At 48.9% G+C, this 12,339-nt stretch overlaps 1 protein-coding gene across 3 annotated transcripts in view; it reads left to right on the forward strand.

The window, feature by feature from the left end:
- Window positions 1-295: 295 nt before the first annotated feature.
- Window positions 296-12,339, forward strand: part of tln2 (talin 2) — a 310,927-nt gene continuing 298,883 nt past the window's right edge. Inside the window, exon 1 of one of the 3 annotated variants that reach the window (XM_033014900.1) lies at window positions 296-418. The gene's annotated coding sequence lies outside the window, so the exon portion shown is untranslated. Of the gene's footprint in view, window positions 575-12,339 lie in introns of all 3 variants that reach the window. The other 2 variants (XM_033014898.1, XM_033014899.1) reach the window with 2 other exon arrangements.

Here is a 12,339-nt window from a genome sequence, read left to right on the forward strand (position 1 = left end):
GCGGGAACAGGAGCGGGGAAGGCGTCCTCTCATCGCGGAGCCCCGGGGAGATGACGCTTTTCCGGCCGGAGTGGGGCTGGAGACAGCGGGGTGAAGCCCGGACCCTCGGCCGTGCCCGGGACTGGCCTATAGCTCAGCTCCGCCCGACCCGGCCCACGCCCCAACAACCCGGCCATCGACCGCCCTGGTCACCGCCCGCTCACCCGCCCCCACCGAGCGGGGACCGTCAGGCAGCACCGGCCCTGCCCACCCCCGCCTGACCGGCCCCACAGCCCGGCTCCTCCTCCCTCCCTCCCTCGCCCGGACCGCTCAGCTCAGCCTAGCCTAGCCCGGTCCCGCGTCTCTCTGCTCCCGGCCGGCAGCGCCGCCACCACCTCACGGATCCGTGGAGAAGCCGGAGCGGGATGTCATCGTGAAGGTGGGAGACTCACACTGCCTGTACCCCCCACACGCCCCATGTGTTGCTGCTCTCGGCGTGCTCTGCAGATGTGTGCATCGCCCTGCACTGGCCGCCTGCTGCCGTGTGAGTCCAGGTTACATCCACTCTCATACCAGGTTGCATTCTGTGTTACATGTGAGTGATACAATGTTACATTCCGTGTGAAGCAGCGTTGCGTTCTGGTGCATTCAGTTTGATACAAGGTTGCATTTTGTTGCATTCAGTGTTTGATACGGCGGCGGCGCCAGGGTTGCAATACGTGTTATATTGTGGGTCACATTCGGTTTGCTACAAGGTTGCAGTCAACCACACAGGTTGCATTCTGCCTTGCAGTCTGTGTGTGCTACAATGTGCCACATTTTGTGGGGCAGCGGAGACGGGTCTCCCGCGGGATTCAGCCCCGTTCTCAGCCTGGTCGGCTGTTTTCCTCGCGTGGTCTGTCTCCCTCTCTCTCTTTTTCCCTCCCCCTCTCTCTCCCCCTCCCCTCTCTCTCCCCCCTCTCGTTCTATCTCTCTCGCCCCCGTTCTCCCCCTCCCTCTCCCCCTCCCTCTCTCCCTCCCTCTCCCCCTCGTTCTCTGTCTCTCCTCCGTTGCCTCTGGCACGGGTTGAAGGAGATTTGGAGCCGCCATATTTCCCAGTGCATCTTTCCTGCCAATAATTGTCTCCCTTTCCCGGTCGGCTGAAGGAGAAAGTTTGTCAGGCTGGGTGTGTGTGTGAGTGAGTGCGGGAGGGAGGGAGAGGCGAGCCACGCTGCCCAGCCACCCGGGGAGGGAGGGGGTCGTGTTGGCAGGAGTGGGGATGCGCGGTGTCCCCGGGCCAGTGAGTGCCAGAACCTCACACAGCAACAGCTGGGCTACATTTGAGGCCGGCCAGTACTGGTCGGGTGGTGAGGCCAGGGCCATATAATGTGTTGTAAAACCTTATCCGGAACCACTGCGCCAAAACGCAAGCCCTCTCCCCAAACCTCTCCCCACTGCTGGCGTTTACAAGTCAGGTCGCCCGCCTGCTAATGAAGGGCAGATGTACCAGTGATCACAATCCCAGGAGTCACACAGATGGTGGGTGTGTGGAACGAGCTGCCAGAGGAGGGAGTTGAGGCAGTTACTACAACATCATTTCAGAGGCATTTGGACAGGTACATGGATAGGAAAGGCTTAGAGCCAAACACGGACAAATGGGCCTTGAGTAGATGGGCCATGTTGGTCTGCAGGGGGAATTTGGGCCGAAGGGCGAGTTTCCATGTTGTATGGCTCTCTGTGGCACTGGATCTATTTGCAATCCAGTGACCAGCGCAATGATGCCCATCACACTGATTATCATTAGCTAAGATGTGGTGCTGGGAGACTGGAGGGCAGCTCATCTTTAAGATGGGCTGCAAGGATAAGGCAGGGAGGTACAGATGTCATTGGTGGGAGAGTTACTGGAAGGGATCCTGATGAATTGCATCTACCTGTAATTGGAAAGTCAGGGTAGACAAAAGTGCTGGAGAAACTCAGCGGGTGAGGCAGCATCTCTGGAGCGAAGGAGACAGGCGACGTTTTGGATCAAAACCCTTCTTCAGACTGATGTGAGGAGTGGGGGTGGGGATAATGGAAGAGGCGGAGACACTGGGCTGAGGGAGAGCTGGGAAGGGGGGGGAGAAAGTAAGGACTATCTGAAATTAGAGAAGTCAATGTTCATACCGCTGGGGTGCAAACTGCCCAAGCGAAATATGAGGTGCTGCTCCTCCAATTTACGGTGGTCCTCACTCTGGCCATTGAGGAGGCCCAGGACAGTAAGGTCAGATTCGGAATGGGAGGGGGAGATGAAATGCTGAGCCACCGAGAGATCAGGTTGGTTAACCAAGCGGAGATGTTCGGTGAAGCGATCGGCAAGCCTACGCTTGGTCACATCGATGTAGATCAGCTGACACCTAGAGCAGCGGATGCAATAGATGAGGTTGGAGGAGGTGCAGGTGAACCTCTGCCGCATCTGGAACGACTGCTTGGGTCCTTGAATGGAGTCAAGGGGGGAGGTAAAGCGACAAGTGTAGCATTTCTTGCGGTTGCAAGGGAAAGTGTCCGGAGAGGGGGTGATTCGGGTGGGAAGGGATGAATTGACCAAGGAGTTACGGAGGGAGCAGTCTCTGCGGAAAGCAGATGGGAGGAGATGGGAAGATGTGGCCATTGGTGGGATTACATTGGAGGTGGCGAAAATGTTGGAGGATTATTTGTTGTATGTGACGGGTGGTAGGGTGGAAGATGAGGACAAGGGAGACTGCCCTTGTTATGAGTGGGGGGATGGGAGTGAGAGCAGAGTTACGGGGTATAGAAGAGACCCTGGTGAGAGCCTCATCTATAGTAGGGGAGGGGAACCCCCTGTTCCCTGAAGAATGAGGACATTTCCGATGCCCTGGTGTGGAACGCCTCATCCTGGAAGCAGTTGCGGCGTAGACGGATGAATTGGGAGTAAGGGATCGAGTCCTTACAGGAAGCAGGGTGGGAAGAATTGTAGTCCAGATAGCCATGGGAGTCAGTGGGTTTATAGTTGGTGTTGGTCAGTAGTCTATCACCTGCGATAGAGATAGTGAGGTCTAGAAATGGTAGGGAAGTGTTGGAAATGGTCCAGGTGTATTAAGTGCCGGATAGAAGTTAGTGGTGAAATGGATGAAGTCAGTGAGTTGTGTGTGGGTGCAGGAGGTAACACCAATGTAGTCGTCAGGAATGCAGTCGTCTTGGAAAATCAGGGATTGATTACGGATGCTGGTTTATACCGAAGATAGACACAAAGTGCCAGAGTTACTCAGAGGGTCAGGCAGCATCTCTGGAGAAAAAGAATGGGTGACATTTCGGGTCGGGGACACTTCTTCAGACTATTACGGATGGTCAGCGTGGCTTTGAACATTTTATAAATACATCTCACTAATTTCATTGATTCTGTTGAAGAGGTCTGATCAAATATTTAAGAAACATTCAGACAGGTACCTGGATAGGACTCGTTAAGAGGAACAAATGCAGGTAAGTGGGACTAAAGTATTTGGGACATGCTGGCTGGTGTGGGCCTGGTTCCTCAGTGTGTGTAGAACGGAGACGAGGAAACACTTTTTCTCACAGAGAGTGGTGAGACTGTGGAATTCTCTGCCTCAGGTGGAGGCAGGTTCTCTGGATGCTTTCAAGAGAGAGCTAGATAGGGGTCTTAAAAATAGCGGAGTCAGGGGATATGGGGAGAAGGCAGGAGCGGGGTACTGATTGGGGATGATCAGCCATGATCACATTGAATGGCAGTGCTGGCTCGAAGGCCAAATGGCCTCCTCCTGCACCTATTGTCTATTGACTCGATGATGATGAGGATTGATGATTGCAGGGAGGTAGAATGTGTCTACATGCACTTTAGCAAGGCCCATGACAAGATCCCACATGGTTAGCTGCTCCGTGAGGCTAGATCATGTGGGATTCAGGGTGAGCTGGATACACAATTGGCTTTGTGGTGGTGGTAGTAGTGAAGGGCTGCTTCTTGTGACCAGTGATGTGCCTAGGGGTTTGTGCTGTGCCCTCTGTTAAAAATCCCCATTAACAATTTAGATGAGAATGTAGTCGGCATGGTTATTAAATTTGCAGATGACACCAAAGGTTGTGGCATAGTAACAATGAAGGACGTTGTCTGAGATTCCCACAGGATCTGGATCAACCGGGAAAGTGGGCCAATAGATGGCAAATTAAATTTAAGTCGAATAGGATGGTGCTGTAAAATGAGAAATTATCTAGGGCAGGACTTGCTCAGTAAATTGTAAGGTCTTGGGATGTGTTGTGGAACAGTGAGAGCTCGGAGTACAAAACATATGGTGGTGCAGCTGTAGAGTTGCTGCCTTACAGCGCCAGGGACCCGGGCTCGATCTCGACAATCGGTGCTGTCTGTACAGAGTTTGTACATTCTCCATGAGACCATGTGGGTTTTCTCTGGGAGCTCCAGTTTCCTCGACACTACATAGAAACATAGAAAATAGGTGCAGGAGTAGGCCATTCGGCCCTTCGAGCCTGCACCGCCATTCAATATGATCATGGCTGATCATCCAACTCAGTATCCCATACCTGCCTTCTCTCCATACCCCCTGACCCCTTTAGCCACAAGGGCCACATCTAAATATAGCCAATGAACTGGCCTCAACTACCTTCTGTGGCAGAGAATTCCAGAGATTCACCACTCTCTGTGTGAAAAATGTTTTCCTCATCTCGGTCCTAAAAGATTTCCCCCTTATCCTTAAACTGTGACCCCTTGTTCTGGACTTCCCCAACATCGGGAACAATCTTCCTGCATCTAGCCTGTCCAACCCCTTAAGAATTTTGTAAGTTTCTATAAGATCCCCCCTCAATCTTCTAAATTCTAGCGAGTACAAGCCAAGTCTATCCAGTCTTTCTTCATATGAAAGTCCTGACATCCCAGGAATCAGTCTGGTGAACCTTCTCTGTACTCCCTCCATGGCAAGAATGTCTTTCCTCAGATTAGGAGACCAAAACTGCACGCAATACTCCAGGTGTGGTCTCACCAAGACCCTGTACAACTGCAGTAGAACCTCCCTGCTCCTATACTCAAATCCTTTTGCTATGAATGCTAACATACCATTCGCTTTCTTCACTGCCTGCTGCACCTGCATGCCTACTTTTAATGACTGGTGTACCATGACACCCAGGTCTCGTTGCATCTCCCCTTTTCCTAATCGGCCACCATTCAGATAATAGTCTACTTTCCTGTTTTTGCCACCAAAGTGGATAACCTCACATTTATCCACATTATACTGCATCTGCCATGCATTTTCCCACTCACCCAGCCTATCCAAGTCACCTTGCAGCCTCCTAGCATCCTCCTCACAGCTAACACTGCCCCCCAGCTTCATGTCATCCGCAAACTTGGAGATGTTGCATTCAATTCCCTCGTCCAAATCATTAATATATATTGTAAATAGCTGGGGTCCCAGCACTGAGCCTTGCGGTACCCCACTAGTCACTGCCTGCCATTTTGAAAAGGACCCGTTTACTCCTACTCTTTGCTTCCTTTCTGCCAGCCAGTTCTCTATCCACATCAATACTGAACCCCCAAAACCTACAAAGGCGTACAGGTTTGTAGGTTGTGTAGGAAGGAACTGCTGATTCAAGATTCAAGAGAGTTTATTGTCATGTGTCCCTGATAGGACAATGAAATTCTTGCTTTGCTTCAGCACAACAGAACATAGTAGGCATGAATACAGAACAGATCAGTGTGTCCATGTACCATTATATAAATATATACACACATGAATAAATAAACTGATAAAGTGCAAGTAAACAGATAATGGGCTATTAATGTTCAGAGTTTTGTCCGAGCCGAGTTTAATAGCCTGATGGCTGTGGGGAAGTAGCTATTCCTGAACCTGGTCACTGCAGTCTTCAGGCTCCTGTACCTTCTACCTGAAGGTAGCAGGGAGATGAGTGTGTGGCCAGGATGGTGTGGCCAGCTTAATGATGCTGCCAGCCTTTTTGAGGCAGCAACTGCGATAGATCCCCTCGATGGAAGGGAGGTCAGAGCCGATGATGGACTGGGCAGTGTTTACTACTGATGCTGGTTTACACTGAAGATAGACACAAAATGCTGGAGTATCTCTTCGGGACAGGCAGCATCTCTGGATGGAAGGAATGGATGATGTTTCGTGTTGAGACCCGTCTTCAGATTCAGGTTTGGCTTCATAAAAATTGTAAATTATCCCCAGTATGTAGGATAGTGCTAGTGTACGGGGTGATCGCTGGTCTGAGCAGTCTCAGTGGGCCGAAAGGTCTGTTTCCGTGTTGCATTTCTAAAATAACCTAAAATAAAGGAAGTTCCTGAAAGTTGAGACATGGTCTGAAAGCGGTGAAGAAGATGTTTGCCATCCTTTGCCTCCATCAGTCAGGGCGCTGAGTAGAGGCATCGGGATGACAAGTTACAAGTTGTTTCTGAGATGACACGGGCTGTGTCATGCGCAGTACGAGCTTCCCAGCTGCAGGTATAATGTCGTTAAGCTTGAAATTCATCCATAAAAGATTCACAAGGATGTTACCATGATTGGTTAGTTTAGTTTAGAGATACGGAGTGGAAACAGGCCCTTTGGCCCACCAAATCCATGCTGACCCATGATCCCCGCACACTAACGTTATCCTACACACTAGGGACAATTGTCAATTAGTTCGAGCCAATTAATCTCGAAAACCTGTATGTCCTCGGAGAATCGGGAGAAAACCCACGCGGTCACGGGGTGAACGTGCCAACTCTGTACGGACATGCACCCATAGTCAGGATCGAACCCGGGACTTTGGTTCTCTAAGGCTACTACTAAGTCACCGTGCTGCCCAAGTTAGATTGAACTGTACAGAGAGCCTGGAGATGCTGAGGCTATCTGTGGAGTATAGGAATTAAGAAGTGACCTAGTAGAGATTTAGAATATCGTGATGAGCATAGATCAGGCGAATGCTCAGTCTCTTCCCAGGGCAGGAGAGTCTAAAATTAGAGGCATAGATTGAAGGTGGGAAGGGAAAGCATTGTAAGGGACTCAAGAAGCATATTTTTCACAGGATGGTGGGTATAATGAATGTGCTGCCAGAGGACATGTGTAGGAAGCAACTGCAGATGCTGGTTTACACTGAAGATTGACACGAAATGTTGGAGCAACTCAGTAGGCCAGGCAGCATCTCTGGAGAGAAGGAATGGGTGATTTTTCAGGTCGAGACCTTCTGAAGAACATCACTAATTCCTTCGATCCAGAGATGCAAGTTGTCAGGAAGTGGTAGAAATGAGTACAATGCCCATTTACAAGACAGATACATGGATAGAAAAGGTTTAGAGGGATATCGACCGAATGCAGGCAAAATGGGCAAGCTCTGGTGGTGTGAGTAGGTGGGGCCAAGGGAACTGTTTCAGTGATTCAGACTCACTGACAATATAATCCTGGTTCTTGGTTAAATCAGGTTTACAGTGATACAGTTGGTGCAGCATGTTTAATTTTCACCTCATGGTTCTGCACTGATTATTGTGTAGGATGCAACTGCAGATGCTGGTTTATGCTGAAGATAACTGGTGTGGGCAAGCTGGGCATCACTCTATGACTATGACAAAGTGCTGGAGTTATTCAGCAGGACAGGCAACAACTCTGGGTAAAAATAATGGGTGATGTTTCTGGTTGAAACCCTTCACACTGAGAGTGTGATCAGTAATGTCGACACACACACACACAGTCGTCTTGTACCATCTCGCTTTTTTGTTTCTGGTTTAAAACATCCTCTTATTGAGCATCTTGAGAAGACGCCATCGGCTTGTTGTGCAAAGTGGGTGTTTGACCACCCAGTTAATCCACTGCATTCACCTGCACAATATGTAATTCAATTTTAAAACGTATTTCCACAGTTTTGATCACTGCTCATAATCCAGAGACTGCAGCCATTATCCCTCTGCTGTAGGGATTTCTTCATCCCCATGTGGGAGGCAAGGTGGCACAGTGGTAGAGTTGCTGCCTTACAATGCTTGCAGCTCCAGAGACCCGGGTTCGATCCCAACTACGTTCTCCCTGTGACCACATGGGTTTTATCTGAGATCTTTGGTTTCGTACAGGTTTATAGGTTAATTGGCTTGGTATTGGTGTAAATTGTCCTCAGTGTGTGTAGGATAGTGTTAATGTGCTGGGATCGCTGGTCGGCGCGGACTCGGTGGGCCGAAGGGCCTGTTTCCGCGCTGTATCTGAACAAAAATTAAATTGTGCACGTGACTTGATTGGTTTGTGGACTGGGAAATGTTATAGAAAGCTGGGGCTCCGAGTCATAGAGTGATACAGTGTGGAAACAGGCCCTTCGGCCCAACTCGCCCACACCGGTCAACAATGTACCACTTGCCTGCGCTTGGTCCATAACCCTCCAAACCTGTCCTATCCATGTACCTGTCTAACTGTTTCTTAAACGATGGGATAGTCCCAGCCTCAACTATCTCCTCTGGCAGATTGTTCCATACACCCACCACCCTTTGTGAAAAAGTTACCCCTCGGATTCCTATTAAATCTTATCCCCTTCACCTTGAACCTATGTTCTCTGGTCCTCAATTCCCCTACTCTTTGCATCTGCCCGATCTATTCCTCTCATGATTTTGTATACCTCTATAAGATCACCCCTCATCTTCCTGCGCTCCATGGAATAGAGACCCAGCCTACTCAACCTCTCCCTACAGCTCACACCCTCTAGTCCTGGCAACATCCTCATAAATCTTTACTGAACTCCTTTCCAGCTTGACAATATCCTTCCTATAACATGATGCCCAGAACTAAACACAATATTCCAAATGCGATCTCACCAACGTCTTATACAATTGCAACATGACCTCCCAACTTCTATACTCAATACTCTCACTGATAAAGGCCAAAGTGCCAAAAGCCTTTTTGACCACCTTGTCTACCTGCAACTCGACCTTCAAGGATTCCTGCACCTGTACTCTGAGATATCTCTGCTCTACAACACTACCCAGAGGCCTACCATTCACTGTGTAGGTCCTGCCCTTGTTCGACGTCCCAAAATGCAACACCTCATCTTCTCTGTATTAAATTCCATCAACCATTCCTCAGCCCACCTGGCCAATCGATCCAGATCCTGTTGCAATCTTTCACAACCATCTTCCCTATCTACAAAACCACCAACTTTTGTATCATCAGCAAACTTGCTAATTTTGCCCTGTATGTTCTCATCTAAATCATTGATGTAGATGACAAACAGTAACGGGCCCAGCACCGAACCCTGAGGCACACCACTAGTCACAGGCCTCCAGTCCGAGAAGCAACCTTCCACCATCACCCTCTGCTTCCTTCCATGGAGCCAATTTCCTTTGGCTATCTCTTCTTGAATCCCATGCGGTCTATCTAACCTTCCAGAGCAGCCAACTTTGCAGAACATTGTCAAACGCCTCACTGAAGTACATGTACACAACATCTATGGCTCTGGTTTTGGTCAAACAAATCAATCAGATTTGTGAGACACGACCTCCCACATACAAAACCATGCTGACTATCCCTAATCAGCCCTTGCCCATCCAAATGCCTGTATAACCTATCCCTCAGAATACTTACCAACTACAGATGTTAAGCTCACCAGCCTATAGTTCCCAGCATTTTCCCTGCAGCCCTTCTTGAAAACAGGCACAACATTTGCCACCCTCCAGTCTTCCGGCACCTCTCCTGTATTTAAGGACGACTCATAAATTTCAACCAGGGCTCCCGCAATTTCCTCTCTAGTTTCCCGCAATGCCCTCGGATATATCTGATCAGGCCCTGGAGATTTGTCTACCTTCAAACACGACAGTACCTTCTTTGACGGTAACACTGACTCCTGTCAAGACACTTCCAGTTACTGCTCCAATTTCCTCCGTCCTACTGTCTTTCTCCTCGGTTAATACAGAGGAGAAATATTCATTGAGGACCTTGCCCATCTCCTGTGGTTCCACACAGAGGTGACCGCTTTGATTCCTGAGAGGTCCCACTCTCTCTCTAGTTATCTTTTTTCCGCTTATGTATTTATAAAATCTTTTGTGATTGTCCCTAATGTTACCCGCCAGAGCTATCTCCTGGCCCCCTTTTTGCCCTTCTGATTTCCTTTTTCAATTTACTCCTTAGTTCCAGAATCTCCTCCAGGGTTGCACTTGATCCCAGCTGCCTATACATGTCCCATGCATCCTTCTTATTTTTGACCAACACCTCAATTTTCCTCATCAGCCAAGCTTCCTTACGTTTGCCTGCTTTGCCCTTCACTCTAACGGGGACGTACACATCCTGAGCTTTCTTTAGTACACTTTTAAAATCATCCCACTTGACCGATGTTCCTTTACCTCAAATAACCTGCTCCAGTCAACTTGAGCGAGACCTTCTCTCATAGCCTCAAAGTTGGCCTTGCCCCAGTTGAGCATTTTAACACGTGGACCCTCTCCGTCCCGATCCATAACTATCTTAAACCTAATCTAACTGTGGTCACTGGTCCTAAAAGGCTCTTCCACACACGCTTCATTAACTTGTCCTTCCCAATTTCCCAATACTACATCCAGCGTTGCCCTCTCATGTGTGGGGGCCTCCACATACTGTTTAAGAAAACTCTCCTGAACACTATTGAGGAATTGCACCCCATCTAAACCCTTCACACTATGATTTCCCCAGTCTATATTGGGAAAGTTAAAAACCCCTACTACAACAACCTTATTTGACCTGCAGCTGTCTGCAATCTCCCGGCACATTTGTTCTTCTAATTCCCGTTGACTATTCGGGGGTCTGTAGTGCACCCCCAACAAGGTGATCATCACTTTCTTTTTCCTCAGCTCCACCCATATAGCCTCACTAATGTCACCTCTGATCACAGCCGTGACAACAACAATGTCACGTCCTCTTTTTCCCTCATCACTGTCTCTCCTGAAGCTCCTATAATATTGAGCTGCCACTCCTGCCCATCCCTTAACCAGGTTTCAGTCATGGCTACAATGTCCCAGTCGTTTTGTTATTATGTGCAGTTCTGGTCCCCCATTACAGGAAGGATGTGGAGGTTTTGGAGAGGGTGCAGAGATGGTTTACCAGAATCCTGCCTGGATTAGGGGGCATTAGCTACAGGGGGATGTTAGACGGAATCATGGCGCAGCGGTAGATTTGCCACCTTACAGCACTACAGACCCGGGTTCCATCCTGACTACGGGTGCTGTTTGTACGGAATTTGTACCTTCTTCCTGTGACCTGCATGGCTTTTCTCCAGATGCTCTGGTGTCCTCCCACACTCCAAAAGCATTGAGGTTTGTAGGTTAATTGGTTTCGGTAAAAATGTAAATTGGTCTAGTGTGTGTAGGATAGTGTTAGTGTGCGGGGGTCGCTGGTCGGCGTGCACTTGGTGGGCCTCTCTAAACTAAACTAAACAAACTTGGATCATTTTTTCTGGAGTGTCGGAGGTTAAGGAAAGAGTTGATAGAAGTATATAAATTATGGGAGGCACAGATAGGGTAGACTGAGTGGAAGATTAGGGGGCATAGTTGTAAGGTGAGAGGGGCAAGGTTTACAGTAGATGTGCAGGGCCGGTTTATTGACACAGATTGTGGGGGGTGCCTGGATTGTGCTGCCAGGGATAGTGGTGGAGGCAGGCACGATGGTGGTGTTTGAGATGCCTTTAGATGAGCACATGAATATGCAGGGAATGGAGGGGCCTGGATCATGTGAGCCTGAGGAGATTAGTTTAACTTGGCATCATGTTGAACTTAGACATTGTGAGCTGAGAGGGTCTTTCCCTGGCCTGTACCCTTCTATTCTAGGTTAAAGTTTGAATAGGGTTTAGATAGCGGTAACTAGGAACTGCAGATGCTGGTTTACCAAAGAAAGATGCAAAATGCTGGAGTAACTGAGTGGGTCGGGCAGCATCACTGGAGAACATGGATATGTGCAGACTGAAGAAGGGTCCCAACCCAAAGCATCACAGATCCAAGCTCTCCAGAGATGCTGCCTGACCTGCTGTTACTCCAGCACTTTGTCTTTCAAGGGTTTTGCACTGGTTGTGAGGCAAATGTGACGTTGGTAATACTTTGTAATGTAAGGGGAACACGGGGGTTTTGGAGCCGTCTGGTTTGGGGAATGTTGAGGAGAAGCAAGTGGAGGGAACGGGAAAGGGAATGAGTGAGGAGCGGAGTGGAAGGGTATAGAGTGTGCTGGCTGAATGATGTTTAATGGTACTTTGTCACATGTACAGAGCTACAGTGAAATACAGTTTTGTATACAGGTCAGTACAAGTATCACTGTACATATTCACTTAAAGATACATCTTAGATAAATATCTCAGATACAGTACAAGTGTATAGCAGCAGGACACTGAGTATACAGAGTCGCCAGTTTGGCGCCATTTCCAAGTCCCAGTTGTTGTAAGTGC

Source organism: Amblyraja radiata, chromosome X (genome assembly GCF_010909765.2).
Source record: "Amblyraja radiata isolate CabotCenter1 chromosome X, sAmbRad1.1.pri, whole genome shotgun sequence".
NCBI lineage: Eukaryota > Metazoa > Chordata > Chondrichthyes > Rajiformes > Rajidae > Amblyraja > Amblyraja radiata.